This window comes from Vipera berus (genome assembly GCF_964194415.1).
Source record: "Vipera berus genome assembly, chromosome: 2".
In the NCBI taxonomy this organism is placed as follows: Eukaryota; Metazoa; Chordata; class Lepidosauria; order Squamata; family Viperidae; genus Vipera; species Vipera berus.
In genome coordinates, this window is record NC_138203.1 from 22620323 (window position 1) to 22645042 (window position 24720).

Genomic DNA, 24720 nt, shown 5'->3' on the forward strand with positions numbered 1-24720 from the left:
GCGGAGAGGGCGACTGCAATACCTAGTGCTTTGGAAGGGGTATCCGATTACTGAGGCATCCTGGGTGGCGGAATCGAACGTTCAAGCCCCTAGACTAGTCAAGGCGTTCCACCAGAGGCACCCTAGTAAACCCTCGGGGGAGGGTCGAGGGGAAACTGCTGCTCTCCTTGGTGCTTGTTTGACTTCTACGTCTTGCCTTCCAGGAGGAGCCTTGGTAGGAGGGGCCGACTGTCGAGCCCCTTGGGCTCGACATGTTCGCCGGGAGGGAGTTCCGGTCGCTGCCCGCAGCCCGCAGCCACAGCCGAAGCCGCGCCTGACAGCTGCTCGGTTCTTAACAGCTGATCCGCGGCCGAGGGAAGCTCCGGCCGCAACAGTCCGATCAGCTGCTTGGCGGCTACCAGGAACCTCGGCCGACATCGCCGGAGCCGCCCCTGCTCTCACAGCTGATCGGCGGCCGGCTCAACCAGCTGATCGGTGGCTAACGAGGACCCCGGGCGTCAACACCAAGGCTGCGCCTGCTCGCACGGCTGATCGGTGGCCGGCAGCGGGCCTTGCCACGCATGGGGAAGCCACGCCAGCCGTAACAGCTGTGCGGCGGCTTGAAACGGGTGTGGGCCAAGACACCGGGTTGGTGGAGGGGAGCACGTTAGGGATTCCAGGGGGTGAGGGGGGGAGATATTGTACTTACACCTTCTTACACGCTGTATGGACTTTGGCGCCAGAGGCGGAAGCGGGGCGTGGGGCGACAGGATGAAGGGGTGGAGTTTTACGCAGATGCTGGTCTGCGTAGAGGAAGGTGGGGCTGACGGGTGGGGCTGTTGGGTGGGACTATTACCCAATTAGTAAAGACATTTAAAAGGAGCGTTGGGACGAGTGATTCCCAACGCTGACTTTATTCATGTTTAGAGATCCTGCTATTAAAGGTACTCTTTCCAGTCATCCGTACTTCGTCGTGGTTTTTCTCGTGTGCTTGTGATCCGGCGAAGACGAGGATTTGACACTAGGATTGCTGAAAACTCATATGCAGTTTTCTGCCCTGATGAGATAGGAAACATGTAAAGACTGTAATGTAAATCCTAAAATGGGCAGCATATTTTAACAAACAAAGAAGAGCCTCCAAACTATACTAAAAGAGTCTTAGGTTGTAACTGAATGTCTCAGTAGAGTATTTTGCCCAGGATTCCTTTAATTTTGATAGCACCACTGATCATTCAGAGATTCATTAAGAATCCACAGAAAGAAAACAGTGATAGTTAAGCATCCCAGAAATAAGTTTTGGTAACTGAGGATAAAGAAGTTGATTTCTGATTGCAATAAAACAGTTCACATAACCGTAGGAGCATAACTGAAAGGTGCAATCCAGCTCTCTCTTGTCAGCAGTTTCAGCTGCTCCCCTCATATAGCAGGCGCATTGACTGCATTAAGTGAAATAGATTCACTCCTGTTCCCCACTATTTCATACTCTCCTGTGCCTGTTTGCAAAAACAATCATTTTTTTTTTAAAAAAATGTTCAATTTCCCCAGAAGCACAACTGGAGCACAGAAAGTAACTCAAGATCTATATAACTATATAACATCCTGGTAATCTGTAATAGAACATATACTTATGAGTAGGATGTCCCAGGCCTTAATATATCCTGGCAAGGCAAAAGAAGAAGGTCCTATTTCTGAAATGCTGGATGGTTGCTACCAGTCAACTTTTGAGATCACCTGTTTTGTAGACTTCAAAGATGGTCAGAGGGTTAGAAACAAGGAGACGTGTGGGAAGAAATTGAGAGCACTGTCTATCTTTAGCCTTCAGAAGAAGGAATGTAGAGGTATTCTTCAAGAAACAAAATGGATACTGTAAAGAGGAATGAAGGACCTTTTCTTTGAAGAGTCCAGGGTATTTAATTAGGATGCAGGAAGCCAGATTTGCAGCACCCCCAACTGTTGTAAATGATCAGGCTTTCCCCCCCCCACCCCCCAGCCACATGACTGTATGTCAAATGAGTCAGCTTTACGGCATTCTGCAGTCGTGTACAGGTGAAACTCAAAAAATTAGAATATCGTGCAAAAGTTCATTTATTTCAGTAATGCAACTTAAAAGGGGAAACTAATATATGAGATACACTCATTACATGCAAAGCAAGATAGTTCAAGCCGTGATTTGTCATAATTGTGATGATTATGGCTTACAGCTCATGAAAACCCCAAATCCACAATCTCAGAAAATTAGAATATTGTGAAAAGGTGCAATATTCTAGGCTCAAAGTGTCCCACTCTAATCAGCTAATTAAGCCATAACACCTGCAAAGGGTTCCTGAGCCTTTAAATGGTCTCTCAGTCTGGTTCAGTAGGAATCACAATCATGGGGAAGACTGCTGACCTGACAGTTGTGCAGAAAACCATCATTGACACCCGCCATAAGGAGGGAAAGCCTCAAAAGGTAATTGCAAAAGAGGTTGGATGTTCCCAAAGTGCTGTATCAAAGCACATTAATAGAAAGTTATGTGGAAGGGAAAAGTGTGGAAGAAAAAGGTGCACAAGCAGCAGGGATGACCGCAGCCTGGAGAGGATTGTCAGGAAAAGGCCATTCAAAAGTGTTGGGAACTTTCACAAGGAGTGGACTGAGGCTGGAGTCAGTGCATCAAGAGCCACCACACACAGACGGATCCTGGACATGGGCTTCAAATGTCATATTCCTCTTGGCAAGCCGCTCCTGAACAACAAACGTCAGAAGCGTCTTACCTGGGCTAAAGAAAAACAGACCTGGTCTGTTGCTCAGTGGTCCAAAGTCCTCTTTTCTGATGAGAGCAACTTTTGCATCTCATTTGGAAACCAAGGACCCAGAGTCTGGAGGAAGAATGGAGAGGCACACACTGCAAGATGCTTGAAGTCCAGTGTGAAGTTTCCACAGTCTGTGTTGATTTGGGGAGCCATGTCATCTGCTGGTGTTGGTCCACTGTGCTTCATTAAGTCCAGGGTCAACGCAGCCGTCTACCAGGAGATTTTGGAGCACTTCATGCTTCCTTCTGCAGACGAGCTTTATGGGGATGCTGACTTCATTTCCCAGCAGGACTTGGCACCTGCCCACACTGCCAAAAGCATCAAAACCTGGTTCAATGGCATTACTGTGCTTGATTGGCCAGCAAACTTGCCTGACCTGAACCCCATAGAGAATCTATGGGGCATTGCCAAGAGAAAGATGAGAGACATGAGACCGAACAATGCAGAAGAGCTGAAGGCCACTATTGAAGCATCCTGGTCTTCCATAACACCTCAGCAGTGCCACAGGCTGATAGCTTCCATGCCACGCTGCATTGAGGCAGTAATTACTGCAAAAGGGGCCCAAACCAAGTACTGAGTACATATGCATGCTTATACTTTTCAGAGGTCCGATATTGTTCTATGTACACTCCTTGTTTTATTGATTGCAAGTAATATTCTAATTTACTGAGATTGTGGATTTGGAGTTTTCATGAGCTGTAAGCCATAATCATTACAATTATGACAAATCACGGCTTGAACTATCTTGCTTTGCATGTAATGAGTCTATCTCATATATTAGTTTCCCCTTTTAAGTTGCATTACTGAAATAAATGAACTTTTGCACGATATTCTAATTTTTTGAGTTTCAACTGTATTTGTGGGTTTGTTTGTTTTTTGCCAGTTTCTGACAAAAAATACCCATTCAAATGAATGGGTTCACTTAACAACTGCAATGTTCACTTAATGAGCACCATATTTGCTTAATGACTATGGCATTTGCTTAACATGAAAAAGTCCAGAAAATTACTTACAATCTTATAGGTGCCTCAATTTATGACTGCAATGACTTACTACTGTAATGCCAGGGACAATTGTGGTCATAAGTTGAGAACTACTTGTATATGGTACCGTACAATCTCACTTACAATTAGGCTTTTCTTTATTAAAAGATCAGCTATAGCATCATCCTCAGCCAGTATGGCCTTCATTTTACAAACTGGTGTGATAGAATTGTAATCCAAGACACCGAAGGAGTCCCAGGCCAGGGCAGGCTGACAAATTAAGGTGCAGAACAATGGAAACTTATAATGTTGCATAAACAATACAGCTTTACGTGTTTGGAAGAAGAAATGTTTGGAACTACATTACGGGGTAAGCAATTTCCTACTATTCATTAAGACGTGCACATCTTTTGTGCAAGGTAGAATAAAGATGCTGCTGTTTTAATAAAGTTCATTTAAAGCAGCACATTTTAAACTCTTATTACAGTGATGCCATTCCACTATTTACCATTAGAAGGTCAAAAAAATCAAAATGGTCAAGAAGCATCTACTTGTGGCCCCTTTGTTTTCTCCCATACAAACCTGCTGTTGAGTTGAGTTCTTCTGTAGAAATTTTCTCCTGCCATACATTGTTGTGCATTTATTACTGGTTTGGGAAAGAATCACTCTTAGTTTGGTTATGCTCACACACTGAAAGTTCTGATTAACTATCTGTCAACAAGCAAGCCTCTGTTTGTTTGTTTAATGTTTATCCTATGGATCTGGTTTGTTTTTTCTTTTGCTGTGCTTTGGGCCCTATTTAACTGAATGATGTTTTAATTGGCTGCTATTTTTATACCCTTAATAGAGCTGATTGATAGTTTTACATTATCTGTTGTGCTATTTTTTTCTGTGAATTTTGTTAAAAATGTAAAAAAAAATACAGAAATGGAATAATAAAATAGATTGCCTTATTTTCTGAGCCCTTCACGTTTACAATCTGATTGGCAACAACAGTTTATGCTAACAAGAATAAGAACAATTATGTTAAAGAGCTGAAGGACATTTCAGGGTTAATCCCAAGAATCAGACTCCATTTGGTCTCCTCACTTTCATTCACAGAATATTAAGATTCTAAATAGCCTGGATTAAATCTTTGCTGTGGCAAGAAAAAAAAATCTTTTCTGCCCTTCCTTCTTGTGAAGTAGTTTTTATAGAGTTTCTCCTCTTATCCCTGGAATGGGCAAAATCCTGTCATTTTGTATTGAATATCATTCTATGTGAATGTTTTTTGGATTCGAAAACTGTCTTCAACAGATCTGAAAAAAGATAAATGGACATTTTGGGAACATTTCAAAAGCTAAGTAAATACAGCCATGACAGTTTAAAGAGGCCAAAGTCTGGCTTCACCTTCCTTCAGCTACTTACATTTTTATCAGATTGATGTGCTACTGGTATTTGGAAAGAGAGAGCAGCCCATAGGGCCAGAACAGTGGATCTGTGGGGCGAAATAGCTTGACTTGTTTGTAGCCCTTCCTCAGAAGACTAACACTGGGTTACTTGGCATATTAAAATTGAGGTTCATTAACAGCAGAAAAGCTGCAGAACACAAAGATAAGATAAAAGAGAAGCTATTATGGATGATCAGGCTCTGGCAACATTAACCCAATGCTTGCAGTTTACATTTTCAAAGCCTATAGACCTCTCCAGGCTATGAAGGACTGGCTGTGGAAGAAGAACTAGAGCTTAACTTGGAGAGGAAAGAAGCCCTTTTCTTTACCTTCACATGTTAAATTCAAGATGGGAAGAGTGGTGAATAGCCACTCACCTCTCTTAGTTGTGCTGCTGATAGAAGCAAAATAATAATTGCCATATTTATTTATCAAAACTATATGCCACCCATCTCACAAGAAATGCTGCTGGGCGGTGCATAGCAAAAAAAGTAAAAAAGCAATAAACATATAAATTAATGTAATTAGGGGAGATATAGTTCCTCAGATATCCTGGTCCCATGCCATGAAGCCATGCTGAACATGCCAAGATGTTAATGTTCCCTCACAAGAAAAGGTAGTATTGTTCCAGTGATTACTATTCTCCTAGGGCAGGGGTAGGCAACCTCGGCTCTTTTATGACTCATGGACTTCAACTCCCAGAATTCCTGAGCCAGCATAGCTGAGCCAGCATACCTGAGCCAGCATAGCCAGCATAGCTGGCTCAGGAATTCTGGGAGTTGAAGTCCATGAGTCATAAAAGAGCCAAGGTTGCCTACCCCTGTCCTAGGGTGTTCATTAGGTCATCTTGAGATACACTAGCTCTTTAAGTGTAAAATTACCTTTCAGAAAGCCTTGTCCTATGTCAGCATTACTACTTAGTCATTGACTTCTTTTTGTATTAAAAGATTAATCCTTTCTCTTAGTTTCATTTTTTTTCTGTACAGGTAGTCTTCAAGTTCCAACAACTGAGCCCAAAATTTATGTTGCTAAGTGAAACATTTGTTAAGTGAATTTTCCCCATTTTATTACTTTTCTTGCCACAGTCATTAAGTGAATCATTGCATTTGTTAAGTGAATCTGGATTTCCCATTGACTTTGCTTGTCAGAAGGGTGCAAAAGCTGATCACATGACTCCAGGACACTGCAACCGTCATAAATATGAACCCCTTGCCAAGCATCTGAATTCTGATCATGTGACCATGGGGATGCTGCAACGTTCCTAAGTTTAAAAAACAGTTAGTTCTCTTTTTTCAGTGCCTTTGTAACTTTGAATGTTCACTAAATGGCTTGGGTCCGGACTATCTAAGGGCACACCTGCTGCCGGCATCAACTTCCCATTGTCCTGTGCGCTCCCATAGGGAGGGACTCCTTAGGGTGCCACCGGTCAGGGAATGCCGGTGGGTGATCCCCAGAGGGAGGGCATTCTCTGTGGGTGCGCCTGCCCTTTGGAATGATTTACCTGTGGAACTCCGGACTGCCCCCGACCTGCGCTCGTTTCGCCGGGACCTGAAAACCTGGCTTTTCGATCTATCTGGCCTGGACTGAGGGGGTTTTTAGTTTTAAGTTTTAACATTGTTTTATTGTTGGGCTATTATTAATTTAATTCTTTTTAATTCTATTTTTATCTTAATTTATATTGTCTTTTAAATATTGCCCTGTAAACCGCCCTGAGTCCTTCGGGAATAGGGCGGTATAAAAAACTAAATAAATAAATAAATAAATAAATAAATAAATAAATAAATAAATAAATAAATAAATAAATAAATAGTTTTAAGTTGAGGACTGCCTGCACTCTAATAAGGGCAATGCTAATAATATCCTCTCTGCGAGTTAGGTCTAGTTAAGAATATAATCTTCCTTCAAACCTTTCCTCTGGTACAAACGAGGGGTCAAAGTCCTCCAGTATTCATTATCTTCTTGCTGAAACTTTTCTCCAAAGTTCAAACAGCCATTTTTTTCAATGCCCTGTAATAAATGAAGACCTGACATTAGTATTTGTATTGAATATCATGTTGTCCTGCAAAATTGTTTAGTGCACTGAAAAGTCATAGTGAGAGATCAACAGCTATAGTTCCCCCCCCATTGACAGGGCTGAGCCAGTAAAATGCCATGCTTTAAGTTGAAGTGGGTGCCAATGTTACATTGGGTTTATTAAATTTCCCAGCAATCCTTTAATGTTGCAACAGGATATTGCTTTTCTGCAGATAAAATGTAAAATGGTCTGCCGAAGAAGGAGTGAAAACATGCTTGAAGGTTATAAGCGAAGCTATTTCTGCCCACTTCCAAGCTCCAAGCTCCATAAGTTAATCTTATCTCAGCCTAGTAGGAGCACAAGTTTGCAGGATGTAAAATGTTTATACAAATCACAGCAAAAAAAAAATTGTGGCTCAGTTCAAGAGTTTATACTTTCAAAGTCATTCCACTGAAGCATTCATCATGACTGTAGATTTGGTCTACCCAAGCGATTTAATTCATTCACTCTCTCAAAGCACACCAGAAGCATCTTACTTAGAGAGATAGGGTCACAGATGGGGAGCTGTAATTGCACCATTTTGCTGAGAAAGCAAGCCACAGTCAGCTGGAGCCTCTCTTCACAATGTGGCAAGCCAACTGTTTCCATATTTTGTGTTGTGAAGTGAGAAGGAGTTATCAGAGCTGCTGGTGTCCCGTGTAAAATAAATTAGCAAAATCAAAAATAGAAAGATTTTTGGACCAGTGAGCACAATGGAAGGGTTTGAGAGTCTATCGCAGGGACTGACAAAACATTCAGTTATCAGTAGAAAACTAGTGAGGTCCATTAGGTCACAACAAGTTGGAAGTGACCGACAAATCAATAAGTGTGGTCCCTGCAGTTTCCATTTTACATATCAGACTTCCTTCCAGCGTGCCAGTTTATACCCCAACATCATATTTAATCTCATCTCTTAAGATACCTACCACTTTTGTGTTTTTATTGGCACATTTCCAAATAAAATGAGATTGCAGTCATCCATCATTTCCATTTTTTACAAATGTGTATAGGGTGTCTAAGGAAAGCATACATGAAAATAAAATGTGGCTAAAGATTAAGATTTTTCCCCCCAGCATCCCAGCATATTTTATACAAAAAGAACAAATCTAATAAAATTGGGGATGGGTGAGTGTCATAACGTCTTCTTCCTGGCATTATGATGTCCCTGCACTGATATTATATTATCTCCTTTTGACCAACAGCAGCAATAGCACAAACTGAGATAACACATTTAGATGTTAGCACTATAACTGGAGGTAGGATGGGGTCCATATGATATCGTGGAGCTTTCCATACCCCATAGATGGAATTGAATTCCATCACCAGTGTTATGTACTGAGCTTGTGGTACCACACCACGTGAGCCAACGGCTCCCTTGAAACCTAGACAGACCGTCTCCAGCCTTGCAATTGGTCTACCTTGGTGGGAAGCATGGGTTCCATTCCACTGGCTACTGCTAGAGGGTTGGACTGTATATATATATATATATATATATATAGTGGCTGGGCACGGCCCGGATTAAGCTCTGTCATAACTAATAAAGGATGTGTTACTCTCTGAACAACCGTGTGTCTTCATTCCGGCTCACCAGAGCCCACAACATAAAAACCAGGAGCTTCTGTAATGATAGTATGGGTAAAAAAAATGACATATCTGGGCATAGTTAAAGAGGCTTCATCCATTGCACTGTCTCTAACCTCAATGGTGTTGTTCTCCGCTTTCATAACTTGCATTATGAAATTATTTACCATTGTGTAAGGGGTAGAGTTTGTGTTGCATTGTTGTGACATACAGTACATTTCAGCACTTCTTCTGTGTGTTCCCATAGTTGAATTTCTATGGTCTGACACTCCTACATTCTCTCAGCAAGCAAGCAACTCATAGAATCTTAGGATAGGAAGAGACTGCTGAGCTTTTTTGGTCCAACTTCCTTCCCAGAGCAGAAAATTCAGACCATCCCAGACAAACAGATATCCAACTTTAAAAAAAAAATCTCAAGTGATGGAGCACTCCTGACTCCAGAAGGCAACCTTGCTGCTTAACATCTCATACTCAGGAGCTTTCTCCTTATTTTATTTATTATTTATTTCATTTATACAATTTATTGGCCACCCATCTTACCCTATGGTAACTCTGGACAGCTTGCAGTCATTAAAATATGTCTATATCTATACATTAACATGAATAAATTAAAGTCAAACATTAAAATTTAAGGACATGTGGGAAAGGCGGGGTGGAATGGGGGGAAGGTGGGATCTGTTCTTACTTGATCAATCCCGCCCACTCTGCTGTTCCTCCATTGGGGCCCCAGGCCAACTGACAGAGCCAGGTCTTTTGGCCCTTAAGAAAGGACAGCAGAGTTGGGGCCAACCTCACATCAGGGGGCAAGATTTTTCCAGGGGGCAGGAGCAACAGCAGAGAAGGTCCTCCTCCTGGCCCCTTGAATTTGGATCTCTCTCTGTAAAACTCATTGGTGCTTGTCTTAGGCTCAGACATTAGGGAGACATAGATCTACACCCTTTCCCCTGTGATAGTCCTTCCTCTATAATGGAATGTTCTTTATGCATATCTTTCCCCCCCCCCATAAAATCAGTAATATTTCAATGTACTGGATCATTTGGGAGATAGGGGGCTCCAAATGCAAAACTGTGTTATTTGCATCAATTTGTTATTTGCTCAGAAGAACGTTAATCAAACCAAAAGTTATAAGAACATCATTGGTGCAATTTCACAAATCACCTAGACACAAATTAAATGATTATCTGCCATCAGGTTGTTGACTATTAATGAGGTTTTTCTCCCATGATGATCTCTTCTGGACCTATGTTTCTAATGGTGCATTCATTATCACTGTAACTTAGTCTGGTGGTTCTCAACCTGGCAACTTTAAGAGGCATGAACTTCAACTCCCAGAATTTTCCAACCAGCACAGCCTCTTAAAGTTGTTAAGGTTGAAAAACACTGACTTAGTCCATCCACCTTGCTGCTGGTTATCCTCATCTCTTTCCTTTTACCTATCCCAGAATTAGAATCTACGCCAGGGAGTTATGACTTTGCATAATACATCCAAAGTAGGATAATTTGAGCCTGGTTATTTGTGCCTTGAATAAGAATTCTGAGTTAATTTGTACTACGATCCATTTGTTTGTTTTCTTGATTACCCACTATATTCTCAGGAAGCTTCTCCAACACCAATGTTCAAAAGCATCTGTTTTATTCCTATTCCTGCTTCTTCAATGGACAACTTTCACTTCCATAGAGTATCATAGGGATGAAATCTAGAAAAAAAAGTGTGATGTACAGTACAAATAAGTGTGTTTCAGTTCATAAATTATTTAAATAAATTGTACAAGCAAGTTATTTAAGTTCTCATTAAATGAACAATTTTCTCCCATACTTATTTGTCTGATTCTCTCTCTCTCTCTCTCTCTCACTTTTCTTTGTCTACCTATCTATCTCAGGGATGATGCCAAAGATCTACAGAGGACCCCAATAACCTTATGTATATATTTCAGTATTTGATCAGTTATCAGATGTGTGGTGACAATTGCCAATAGTTCATAGCCTAGCCCAGGGGTCAGCAACCTGAAACAGTGAAAGAGCCACTCGGAACCGGTTCCCTCACAAAAGGAAAAACTGGGAGCCACAAAAAATGTGTGCACATGCGTGTACATGTGCGCATGCACAGAACAGGGTTTGACTGAAGAGTGGAGCCAAGGCGAGATATGCACCTACCCTGCATATTTGAATTGATTGGTTGAACTTTTTTAGTCCCACTGTTTTGTTTTTTTTGGACTTCACATGGCAGAGGACTGGGAGTCACAGGAGACGGCTGAAAGAGCCGCATGCAGCTCCGGAGCCGCGGGTTGCAGACCTGTGGCCTAGCCATTGCCTAGGATCAGACTTTTCAGGAGTAGCTATGGACAGGATTATTAAAATTCAGTGAACTACTACTGGATGAAGTTTCTTCAATTTAAGGCAAATTTGAAATACAGTTTGGCCCAGCAGTACATGGAAGACTTAAAAAAAGGTTATACAGCATAAAGCATATTCCAGTCCACCAATACTTCAATTTTTATTGGTTTATAATACTAATATAAATACTTTCCTAAAATCACTGTATAATATACAGATGTGGTCTATAGCTTACAATAGTGAAAATGCCACATATAAAGGACACATAGTATAAATAGTATAAATTAAATCCAGTTTAAATTATACTGGATTACTTCAAATCATAATAAATCCCTTTAAAATAGGTATGGTATGTTATTCCATACATAAAAATTGCATGCTCTTTGAATTCTACACTTTGATCATACATAATGCAGACACTATTATTATCACATCAATAAAAAGTCTGGTGGAAATAAAACATGATTGCCATAGACTGTTAATTAGAAGATGAAAAAGTTATAAAATTAAACACTATTTAACTTAGTTATAGGGAAAGACAGATATTAGATGTGCTGGACAGGGTTCCCATTCTTTAAGTAATGGAAACAACTTCAATTAAATTAAATCCAATGGAATTTTTGCCTGCAGATCAGCATAGGGGTAACCTTTAATTTTGTATTGTGGTTGGGTTTGATTTGTTGGGTAGTGTTCTTAGATTAAAAAGTTGCTTTCTGTTCTCACACCCACACAACACTAATGTAGCTGACCTTGTTTTATAGGTCTCTGGTACTGAGAAGCTATCTACGTATAATTTCTGTTAAAATAATATAATCAACCTGAAATAATTTATATTTCTCATTGCTTCAGTGGGATTGATTTGCTAGCAGAATTAACCAAAATTCTGTAAGGAGAAAAGGCAAGCAGGTAGAAATAAAAAGTCTACAGTCTGAGTTGCATCAAAATAATAATGTATTCATTTCTCTCTTAATAACTACTTCAAATATTTTTAGGTTGTAATGTACTCCAATTATTTCATTAATATTTAATGAAATATATTTATAGAAAATTCAATTTTTTAATGTTTTGGGGCCAGACGATAGTTGAGATAACATTTCATGAGAATCATATCCTTAAGTTACTACAGACAGTGGGAGATAACTAAACATGATAATTCTGATAATTCTAGCTTGCACAATGAAACACAAACTCAATTTCATAATAAGTATGGAGTTTTTTCATATATTCTAAAAGCAGGCCAGGAGCTTCCAGATCATGAAATAGCCTTGCAGAAATACTACATTTGTATTTGCATTGTAATAGTTTTTGTTAAGCTGATGAATGATCATCAATGGGTGAAGGCAGGGACAATTATTCTGCATTTCTGTACCAATTTTAAATGTTATTAATTTTAGCATACTTCTGGACTATCTCACTAGGATACAGGTCAAGGGTACTGCATTATTGTGTTTCTACTTATATCACCATAGATCAGGGGTGTCAAACTGCCGGCCTGCAGGCCCAATGAGTCACATGGAAGCTGTGCCCACCCCATTGCCGGCAATGGAAAAACTGTCCCAATACATTGTGCGACGTCACGTGACATTGCAAGTTTGACATGTCTGCCATAGATTAACATACTCTCCTCCAGCAATATCTATTCACAATTGGGAGGCAATTTTTAATCCATCATTATATATTATTTAGTTTTCATTCTTTTATAGTATTTAATGACTGGTAAACAACTTTTTCTTGTCAAAGTTATACAATATTCTTATATAAAACATAAGTTATCTTAAAGTTTTCCAAAATTCTGAGAATATTATTTGGGATACACTGAAGATCACTGAATCTTATTATAACTTTTTGTGGCACAGTGTTCTTTTTACATTTATTTCATTAATTCATCAAGCACTGATCTCTAAGATAATCAAAAGAGAGACAGTATTACCTTTGGTTACAATTATTGCTTGCTATATAAATTGTGGTCCTTTTAAATTGCTCTGATAGGAGTGTAAGCAAATTGGCTCATATTACCCATTTTTAGTAACAGTAATAAATTAATCATTCCATTTGGCCAACTGCTTTGGAAAAAAATGGGAAAACTATTTAGCAGTTTTTCACAACGAATCTGTTGGTTTACAGTTCACATTTCTTAAGGCATATACATTGATGTAACATAAGAAGCTGTTTCAGCTTTTGCTGTTTAGCTCCCAGCCTCATTACTATAAAACACAAATAAAATACTTATTTCATTAGACTGAAGAATCAATTTAAGCAAGTGAAAAACTGTTCAGCAAAAAAAAAAAAGCTTTTAAACTTGCATCTGATAAAAGATAAACGTTATTCACAGTTTGCTCAGAAACCTTTGGTGAGAAAGCTTGTCGCTGGTATTTTAAAAATACAAAGATACAGCGTACATCAAATAATCCCTGTCTGACTACTTGTTACCTTCAAAAAGTCTAGAAAGTTAGTGAGACAATGTTTAATTTTGAAGATACTTGTTTTAGCACCCATGAGATTGAGAGTACAGAAGCTTTCATAGAATATATTAATCCAATCACCACACAACAGTACCAGGAGCTCAGAGCCGCTGCGTGTGAACGCGCCGCCATTCTGGAGAACAAATAGTAATTGGAAAAAAGAACTGAAAATAATAAGTAGGCTTCAATGGACCCTTTTCAACTAGGAACATTGTTCAAGGGATAATTGCTGCTAAGGAACAACTGTGGAAGAAAACAACTGCATCAATCTGGGTGTTTTTTTTTTAGCTTCCAGAATATATCCTGTCAGCCTGTTGAACAAAATGGGCTGTTCCTATAAAATACTGTTGACAGATTATTGCTCTACCCCTGTTCCAGTTATTCAAAATTCCATTGCTAAGTGAGAGCAGCCAGAGTATTGGGAAGACAAACATTCAACTTTCTTCTCCTTTATGGATGACTCAGGTGAAGTTCAGGTAAAGCAGCAGTTGGTAAGGAGTGCATTAGCGTTAGCAAATGACCTTAGTTCAGTCAAATGTCTTGGGAGAAGTTTGGGTGAAATAAGAGACAAGGTTTAACTTGTTCTGGATGGCTTACAAATCCTCTGAAGAATCACTTTAGGTTTAGTATGTTTCTAGCTCCAAAACCATCATTGGGATCTCTAATAGTTTCAAAGTTTGCAGCAACATTCACCAGTTTAGGCTTGGTTGTCATTTATGGTTACTAAACAAGACTACTGTACTTGCCATTAAAAATAAAGACAAAGAGACTTTCTTGAATGGCTATAAATCTATTAACTTAATCTATGGTGGTTCTCAAAGTGAGGAACTGATAGTGGATAATCCACTTTGATAGTTTTACCTTATGAGACTCATCCTTTCCTACCCAAACCATGTCTTAATTCTCTTGTTATATGCTCCGAATTTTACTGCTATGGAGTATTGAACATGAATAGAAGATACATTCCAAATAAAAACCCTACAACTAATTGTTAATGTTTTAAAATAGATTCAACTAACTCATTCTAAGACTGTTTCCACAGTAAATTGTTTCCTTCCCACTGTTTGTGTGTATAGAAAAGGTTACTGTGAAAATCAGTGTACTGATATTGTACCGGAGGCGATAGGAAATGTCCTGTCTCATGAGAAATGTACCGTTGTCAAAATTACAGTAGTTTTCTTGTAATTGTGAAATAATAATGAAACTGTTAATGGGTTAGGTTCAAGAAGAAGCAGTAAAACTCATTCTGTTGGCCTTAGGTCAATTTTAGTCTCTGTCCTCTTCTCCTAGAAATTTCCTGAGCAATCATTTGTACTCTTTTGGGGAAGACTGACAATACACCTAGTTCATTGTCACCTGGCTGTTGGCTCTGTTCCTCTCCTGATGACCATTCCTAAAGGTTTATTTGGCTTAAAGAGTTTGTTTTCTCAACTTTTCTTTTACATTGTGTCGGTCAGATTATCGGGTTGCTTCCCAGGGATTATTCTTTATAAACAAATGCATAACTTTTTTTTAAGCTGCAAAATTGTTTCAAGTGTTTGTTTGTTTTGAAGAAGGAAGTGCTGGTAAAATCTTTGGTTTCAACCAGTGCTTCCCCCAGATAGATTTTCCCGAATTTGAAACGAACCCATTTGAATTCTGAAGAATTATTTTTCAGCAAATAGTACATTTGTTATCGGTTGTAGGGAGCAAATCTCTAAATCTTCACCAAAGCTGAACAAAATGTTCTGCCTTTTTTCATTTAGATATTCCTGTCTGGTGAGGGTGAAACCTTTGGGCTTGGTAGATCAAAAATTAGGAAAATGCCTAATTTGACCCTGCTGGCATGTCAGCCCCCCTCAACCAAAAGAGGAACAATTCTATCTCACTCCCTATCTAGTCTACCTTGAACAGTGGCTCCTGACAGCATTGCTGAGGCTGGGTCTGATGTCCAGGCCTTGATTTCAGCTCTAGCTCCACCATTGCCACTCAAAAAGTCCACCTTGTATTATGTCCCAAGGTATGCAAGCCTTGGAGAAAAGTGCAATTGTCCCGCAGCCCAATACAGCTGCATGCCACTTATTTTCAAGTGTAGTTCCCTTTTTGTTGATAATCCCCTGCAACCTATCTGAGTCTGCTCCGAAGCCTTCGGACACCTTCATTTTTGAAGAGGCTTTGGAGAATGCTCTTCTGTGGCCTCTGCAGCCTCCAAAAACTCCCCCCAAAGTATGTCACATTCCCATGCAATTTTTGGAGGCCTTTTCTTGTGACTTTCAGAGGCTCCAGAGGCCACGTGAGAGCACACAACCCATTCTCATGCAGCCTCCAAAAATTGCATAATAGGCTGTGCTTTCGAGAAGTGTTATTGTCAGTTGTTGGTGACGTGCCACCATAATGTTGCTGTGTCACTTTTGACATGCATGTCATAGGTTCGGTATCACTGTTCTAGCCTTACTTGAGATATTCACATTTCTTTTCTTCCAAGTAATAAGTTGTAGGAGAAATGCTTTTTCTGAATTTCTAAATCAGCTATGTAAAAAGAGATGATGTTTTCAGCTTCATGAGGTATGATATTTCATGAAAGGAATGAGATATCATATCATAGAAATCTATAAAGTTGTAAGAAAGCTGTTATAAAACTATGACCCATGTCTAATAGTTTCTTGTAAGGAATGAAGATGTCTGTTTTGATATTGAGAAGGGGCAATTGTATTTCTTACTTTAAAGGTTGAGATACAACCACAAACCTTTCAGTCACTGCCTCCAAACCTCACACTACCATCATGGCTTTTGGCAAACTCTACGATTAGTGAGAATTAAATTAAGCTGCATGACATTAAGGCAGTTGGGTTTTTTCCAGGACATCAATTTAGAAACATGTGCTTTTAATCACCATACATTTAGTTTCCAGGGACACTTTTTTAAAAAAATAAAATAAAAACTAATTCAGTATTTCTAAACAAATACTGAAGGATCCCACCCATCACCTAAGTCACTTTTCAGTTTTTGACAACAAAATTTTATCCTGTCATTTCAAGCAATATGTTATCAATTTCTCAAATTACCTTAAGTAGCATCAGGATTTCATAAAGCAATCTAGATTTCATGTTCCTTCTGTTTTTTGGAGATGGGGGCAGCATTTGCTTCAATAGAGGTATATAAATCAAGAGGGCATGGAAAGCTGGACTGTGCTTTAAAAAATATCTCACAGTGGCATTTCAGTAACAATTTATAAACTGATGCTGGATTTTTGTCAGAGAATGCTCTTCACTGATGTTTATTACATTTCTGTACAAGCATCCGATTGTCAGTCTTACCGAATTCAATGGGAATTCCACAAATTCAGAAATTCACAGATCAGCCCAAGACTTCACAAAATACATCTGATCTCATCATTTTAAGACTGCTCGATTTTCAAAGTATTTCTCCCCTTTCCTCTCAACAGGCAACAGAAAAACTATATACTGCTTCACAGTGCTTTACAGCCTTCCCCTTAGAGTCAGCAAATTGCCCCAACAATCTGGGTCCTCATTTTACCGACCATTGTGTATACTGATAATATATTTTTATAAAATAAATTACTTTATAAAAATGTATTATCAATATACACAATTGTCAGTAAAATTTGTTTGTGTTTCATTGTGAACAAGTTATAACTAATGAACTAATTAGGGACAAGGTCAAGAAATCTCTATTAATAAGCATTACTGGCCTAGTTTAGAGTTAGGTAGGGGGAAAAAAACCCCTCAAAATGCAATTTGACAGCAGTAAAGAATTGGTTTTCGGTACTCCTTGCTTTCATTTAGTGGTTCTTTGAGGTTTGCAGTCTAGGTCTGCATCCTTATACCAGCTCATTCACAAAATTATAGTTTCAGTTTGATCTGTGGATATGTGGTAAAAATGACTGAATTACTTGTACCATAGGAGAAATGTAAATAACCTGGAAGTTATTATCCTGTATCTATCAATGATTTTTCTCTTTGGGAATGCTATGTGTTAATTATTGTAATTACTTTTTTTAGCCAAAGGTTCTCTTGAAAGGATAAGATAGGATAGGACAGGACAAGACAAGATGAGCTTTATTGACATTTTTTTACTGTGGGCACAAGGGCACACATCAAAAATGGAATTTAGTTGCCCACTCTCAAAGTGAAACACATACCTAAATACTATATACAACATATGTATAGACCCACATCCCTACTTATACATAACAAATAAATATTAAATACTGTCCATCTTGAATATATAATGGAAGGAGGAAGCTTGAGAGTTTACAAGGTTAATGCTGTATGGAATGAAACTATGGCTGAATCTGGATGTTCTGCTACAGATACCACAAAGCCTGCTCCCAGAAGGTAACAGGGAAAACAGGTTGTGAAGAGGTTGTGTAGTGTCCCAGATAATCTTATGGACCTGTTCAAGCAACACTTCTGTGCTATGTCCTAGATGGGAGGGAGGGAACTGCCGATGATCTTTTCAGCCATCCTCACCACTCTCTGCACCACCTTCCTGTCTGAAGCAGTGATGCTTCCAAACCAGACTGTGATGCTCTATGACAGGATGCCCTCGATTGTCCCCCTGTAGAAAGTGGTAAGGATAGTGGTAGAAAGTGGAGCAGAATTGACATAAATCATTCAGATTAACAAAGTGAGTGATAGACTGGGTCCCCCCAGCAATCAGTATTGGTGGCTAGAGTGGATGGACCATGATTAGATCAGGATTCAAATTCCAAGTCATATCTTGGGCTTGCCACTTTCTCTCAACAATAAAACAAGGGTGAAAGGAATATGGCCACCCACTTGAGCTTCTTGCAGTAATGGGAGGGTGGGCAGAAGTTCATTTTACTAATTAATCACCTTTTTCTGCAAATCCTACATCTCATGGACCTTGCAGATTGATCTCCTCAGAGCTGCTCTCACTCTACCCATTCGTCAAAGTTAGCTTGAAATTTAAGGGAATGTAACACAAGCTCCCTCTGTATCAGTGAACAAATGTGCACATCTGCTTTTAGTGGCTGCTTATGGAATTTAAAATTTAGAATAAACCTTTTCTTGGTCTGGAGTTGCCCTCACTGGATGACTGGATTGACATTAATTTCACTTTGGATTAGCTTAATCATTGTTATAGGTATAACTTGGGATCCTATTCGATATTTAGGGATACACTGTATCCTTCTTTGAATATGTGGGTCTAGAAAATTTATCCGTTGCAATCACTTACATTTTGCCTAGCTTTGGGGGAATGTCCCAGACTCCTTATCATCTTTCAAAAGTGAACATACATTTATGCGAGGTTTCTGATTTTACATGCATCTACTTGACGTGATTTTTAACAAGCACTATAAATGTAGTTTTGTTTTTTTAAAGGAACTTTATTAATAGAAATCAGCTGTTGGGCTAATGTTCTGTTTTCTGGCAGAACCGTTTCTGGAACCAAAATGGTCTACAGTAGAACTCTGGGGAAGTCTTTTTGAGAAATGTTAAGATTATAAAGCTCCAAGGGAAGTTTGTTTCTGGCAGAGTGAATTTACTCATAAGGCTTTCGCTTCTGCCAAATGTTCTTATTTTGCATAGCTACAAGGCAGTCATTGGAAATCGATATTCTCCATCTTCCCCAACGAGAAGCCCTCCAGATGTGTTGGGCAGAAATCTCTGAGCATCTTTAGCCAACCAGCATGATGGTCAGTCCAATCTAGAGGCCAGCAGGGGATTGGGGAAAGTTATAATATTCTCAACCTTGCCAAAGTTAGCTCCAACTATATCTTGAAAGCAAGAACTTGTTTATTTCAAGTTAATCGTCTTTCTTCAATGGGACTGTGATCCAGTCCAGGTAGTTGTCCTAACACACTCACTTGCTCTTTTCTATTTAAAATGAAACTGTTTAGAAAATATAATTGCTGCTCTGGTGGGAGAGTGTTTGAAATTCTGAAACAATAACATGGAATTGGGGCCATGGATCCTGATTAGTCTCAAACATCCATTGGACAGAAAGCAAACAATCTGATTTGTTCTTCACCACTTTCTCCAGAACGCTCTCTATACTCTCCATTTATATTGGTCTCTTTTTTTCTAACCAACAAACACACTCCAAAACAAAGTTCTGGGCTGCAGCCACCCACCCACCAGTTTTATTTTCTAAGAATACCTCTTGACTGTATGTGGAGTCCAGAGACCTTCTTGGAAATAAAGGTGACTTTTGAGGCTGGCGCAGAGCTTTGCATGTGCATTTTTCCCAGGTATTGTGAGGAAAATAATGCAAAACATAAAATCTGAGGGGAAAAGGGGTAATGGCAGCTATTAATGGATGAATGTATTAGGCTCCCTGAAAGGCATTCATGAGAGACCTTTCCTGCGCCTTGAGTTTCCATATCTCGTGGCTCTTCAGAGATCTCCCACCCCACCTCAATCTGTGCGTTTTTCTACAACAGGATAGGGGAAGAAGTAACTATATGCACTATTCCTCCGTTTTTTAAAAATCCAGATCTTTTTAAATGCACAAAAGGTGCCTGGTCATCTAGCCCAAGGGAACACATATAGACACCATGGAGAACAATATATAGGTAGTCCTCGATTTACGACCACAATGGAGCCCAAAATTTCTGTTGTTAAGTGAGACATTTGTTAAGTGACTTTTGGCCTATTTTACGACCTCTCTTGCCACCGTTGTTAAGTGAATCACTGCAGATGATAATTTAGTAACCCAGTTGTTACGTGAATCTGGTTTCCCCATTGACTTTGCTTGCCAGGTCATAAAAGGGGATCATATGAACCCGGGACATTGCAACCATCATAAATATGAGCCAGTTGCCAAGCGTCTGAATTTTGATCTTATGATTACAGAGATGCTGCAAAGTTCATAAGTGTAAAAAAATTGTCATAAATCACTTTTTTCACTGCTGTTGTAACTTTGAATGGTCACTAAATGAATTGTTTTGTAAGTTGAGGACTACCTGTACCTGCAGACTACACTAGGATCTTTGCCCAGCTGACTTAAACTTTTTAAACCAGGTTACTTTTTTAATGGAAAATAATTGTGAGCCTCTAGCTACATCTTGTTTTACAAGAATGCCTCTGGGCCCACGTACTTCCCATAGGGATTATCGGAAAATAAAAATGCACAATGTTGCACTTTCTTTGGAAGTATGCTCACTTGCCCAGGAAAAAAACAAGACAAAATGGGATGGCAAATAAAAACACCAGAGAATTTTTCGTAAATGGGTGTTTACTGTCAAATTGCTTGTTGACAGTAGATTCTGGCTATGTATGGCCACTGCTCCATTGAGTTCATCTTCTGACAAGATGGAAAACAAAGGCAAGGGACAAATTAAATGTTATAAAGTTCTCATCATTCAATGAATAGTATGCATTTATTCTCACTTTTAATCACATAATTCATCATTTATACTTTTTCACAGCCTCATCTTTTTAAATATATATGTTTGCAACTGGCCAAGAATAAATGGCTTCTAATCCAAATCTAGAATCTAATTCATCAAGATTCTTAAATGTAAACATATAAAGAGCAAGTTTTTTGGAAAGTATTGAAAAATTAACTCATTATGTCAGGGAGTCTAGTTATAGGATCGTATCCTATTTATGATAGATGAAAAGAGAGAGAGATAATGTTGGTAGTAATTATCAAGCTATTGGAGACAATATTTGAAATTAATACTGATGTTCATTAGTAATGTTCATACTAGTGGTATAATACTAGCCTTATACCAATGCTACTTTGGAATGGTAATGAAGGCACCAGGCTAGAAACCAGGAGATGATGAATTCCAGTCCTGCCTTAGGCACAAAGCCAGCTGGTAACCTTAGGCCACTGTATACAAGCCCTCGGAAAAAGACTGTGGCAAAGCACTTGTGAAAGAACTTGCCAAGAAAACTTTATGTAAGCTATCACATTTAAGCACAACGGCCCATCTCTGTTTTAGGTAGCCATTAAGAAAAAAATTGAGAGCTTTCGGTCTCACACACTGCCCAAACAGGCAAAATGAAACCATACTTTCATGTTTCATAGCGGGTGGCAACCTATGACATGAATATCTTTCATATCCTCACCCTCAGCAAATTGAGATGCCCTTGCCGAAAATCAATGGGAAAAAACAACAAAACTAAATTAGAGAGATATGATTTCATACTTTGGGGAGACGGGATTAAGACCTGTCAGGGTTGTCAAACTCGCAACGTCACATGACATGTCGCGACGTGACTTTTTTTGCCATTGCCGGCAATGTGGTGGGTGCGGCTTCGCTATGATGCATCCGGCCTGCGGGCCAGCAGTTTAACTCCCCTGTCCTAAGTGATGGTCTTTGACTCCTCAGAAATTGCCTAAACCTTGGCTTATGGTTTACTATATGTGAACCCACCCAACTACAGCATATTCAGCAATACCGTGGCTGAAATAAGCCATGACTTAGCATGATGTGCAGACCAGATCATTCTATCCTGAAAATGTTTTTGATTAGCATAATTTTGATCCTTTGCTTGACATTTTAATAAATATAGCAATGCATTGGTTTCTTGCTGGAAACCTTCTTTGAAGCCTCTAATATTTTAATTTAACTTTGATGCTGCAGTATGGCATGTATGCCAACTTCTCTATAGCTCAGCTCCTGTGCTCTTGTGACTGTGTGGGTATCAAAATAATACATGTCCTTCTTTACTGTAACTTCTGCAAGGAGCTTTGAAACATTATGACTCCCATTTTACTGCAAGTGGTGGGCAAAACACACAATTTCTATATGCACTCTTTTCAGTCTAAAATTTTGACATCACTGACATTGTTGCTAAACGTGTCACTGCACCAGTTAAAAGTAGGCAAGAGATAACTTCAGATTCAACCTGATAACTCAAACTCCTGGAATCGTTTTATTTTTCTTTCCCTCCTCTTACTTTCTCCTGTCGTTTTATATAATTCTAAATTATATTAAGCATTATCAATTATACTCAAAGTATCCTAGTTAGAATTTTATTATTGTACTTATATATTTTATTACATTTTTATCTAATATTCTATCAGTATTTTAATACTTTACTAGACTACCATTCATTAATACATCGTTGTACTTACTTAACAATTAAACATTTATTGCAAATCCTTTTGTCTTACCTACTTCAAAGAGTCTGATACATAACTCTTACCAGCTTTTCCTCCTCTGTATCCTGTTAGGTAAATTGCAGAATTACAGGTATCCATTTCCCTCCTTGGAATATTGTTGCTAAAGTGTACCTACCTCAGGTCATTGAGCATAATAAAGGATTTTGATCTAACTTTAATGTGAGTGAGCTATATTTTTGTTTAAAGATGGTTTTATAAAGAAAAAGTAATTTATATTTTATTTTGGAATTTGACGTATACAGAATAAGGCAAAGTGCAAGATATCTGCTTCTATTCAAAGAGATCTGGGAAAAGTGGCAGCATATTGTTATTGTTTCGCCCAAAATTTAGAATTCAGAATTATACTGTTTCCATTCATAGACGTTTTATCAACCTTACATGACTTGTGGATGCTAACCCAGAAGGCAATAAAAAACCCTCATTTTTAGTTGTCTATGTAAGTTGTGTGTGTGTACTTACAGTGTCTATGTGTAAGTTGCAGAGTAGCAGCAGATTTCTTAAGAATTTTATTTCACCTGGTATGAAAAAAGGCTTGATTGTAGTATTTCACTGCAAGCTCATAGGAGAAAGAGGGGAAAAAACATGCAATGCTCAAGCTTTCAGGAAGAAAGGACAACTTGGTATTTTCTCACACAAAACACTGATAGGCATCTCATTGATTTCACTGACACTTAATAGCACTTAAAAGCTTTACTATGTTTTTTTAGAATCACAATATATTGTGCAATGAAAGTGGAAGCACAACTCAAAGCACATTCTTATTTTGTTAGTTATATAAATTCTTATTGATAAAACAGCGACATCTAGTGCCTTATATCTGTATTTTTTCTATATTCTTTGCAAATAAAATATAAAAGTATCCTGGAAATAGTTCAAGAATATCATTATGGATGCTTTTGCTAATAATTTGATTAAATTATGAAACATAGGAAAAACTAAACCAGAAGAAAAAAGAAAAACTTCAGAAGATACAGAAAAAAGTAGAAAAGAAAAAGGCAACAAGGACAATAACAAAGAAGAGGTTTCTAACATTTATCATATCAAACATAAAAACTAATATTCTAAATTTTCACTATTTTTTAAAAAACACTCTTCCTCCCATAGTCTTTTACCTATACACAATCCAGAAATCATCTTTTTTTATTCTAGTTCTGCAAAACGTCAATTAGGAGTTACCACAATTATCAAACAAATAGTTTATTCATGGTCAAATAGTCCGACATTATATTCTTCTTGAACAATCTTGACCATTAAATGTTTTCAGTTTACTTTGTAAATCTCAAAGACACATTGTCCAGAATTTCTTGTAGCCATTGCATCCAGAACCAGTTCTTCATTGGCCTTTCATATTTACATTTTGGTAATCTCAGTTTTGAGTTTAATTAATATTTCAAAAATCTCTAAGATTAAAAAAAAGTAATAGGTGGCTTAGCCATTTTAACTCTTTTCTGTCTAGTCCTTTAATTTCCTTTGGTGTTTATTTGCAACTTTCATCAGTCCACAGTTCCTAATATAGATTTACTTCTGTTTCACTAATTTCCCATGAGAATACTATTTGTTTATATATTTGCTTTTCAAATCTTACAGCAAAAATAACCAATACTCCATATTTCTCTGATCTCCCAATCACTTTAATCAACATCCCTTTCCTTTCTTTTTTGCTTTTCGACAATTGCATAGTTTTAAATTCTTAATCTGTTTAAAATTTCTTAAATCCAAGGTAGAAACTCAACAAGTATCAAACTAAGTTCACTGTTTTGAAAGTCTTTAATATCCATAAAGTAGTTAAACTGAACATTTTTGAATGTGACTAGAAAGTGTTCAAGTGGATGCTTTTGAATTCACTTGTCTTTATTGTTTTAATTTGCTTTCTTAAGAGTTTAATATGAACTGGAGACAATATTATATTTTAAAAGGAAAATTGCACTTAGACAGGAATTAGAAAGCAAATTTCCATCCTTCTTTTGTTTGCAACTTCTAGGACCAATTGGCTCCTGCATGAG

At 38.4% G+C, this 24720-nt stretch overlaps 1 long non-coding RNA gene across 1 annotated transcript; it reads right to left on the reverse strand.

Annotated features, from left to right (window-relative positions):
• Positions 1-911: 911 nt before the first annotated feature.
• LOC308663536 lies at positions 912-23930 on the reverse strand. The gene is made up of 4 exons (XR_014025430.1): positions 23177-23930; positions 10401-10513; positions 7090-7189; positions 912-1036 (listed from the first exon to the last, which is right to left on the reverse strand). It is a non-coding gene; the product is annotated as an uncharacterized lncRNA (long non-coding RNA).
• Between the last annotated feature and the right edge of the window lie 790 nt (positions 23931-24720).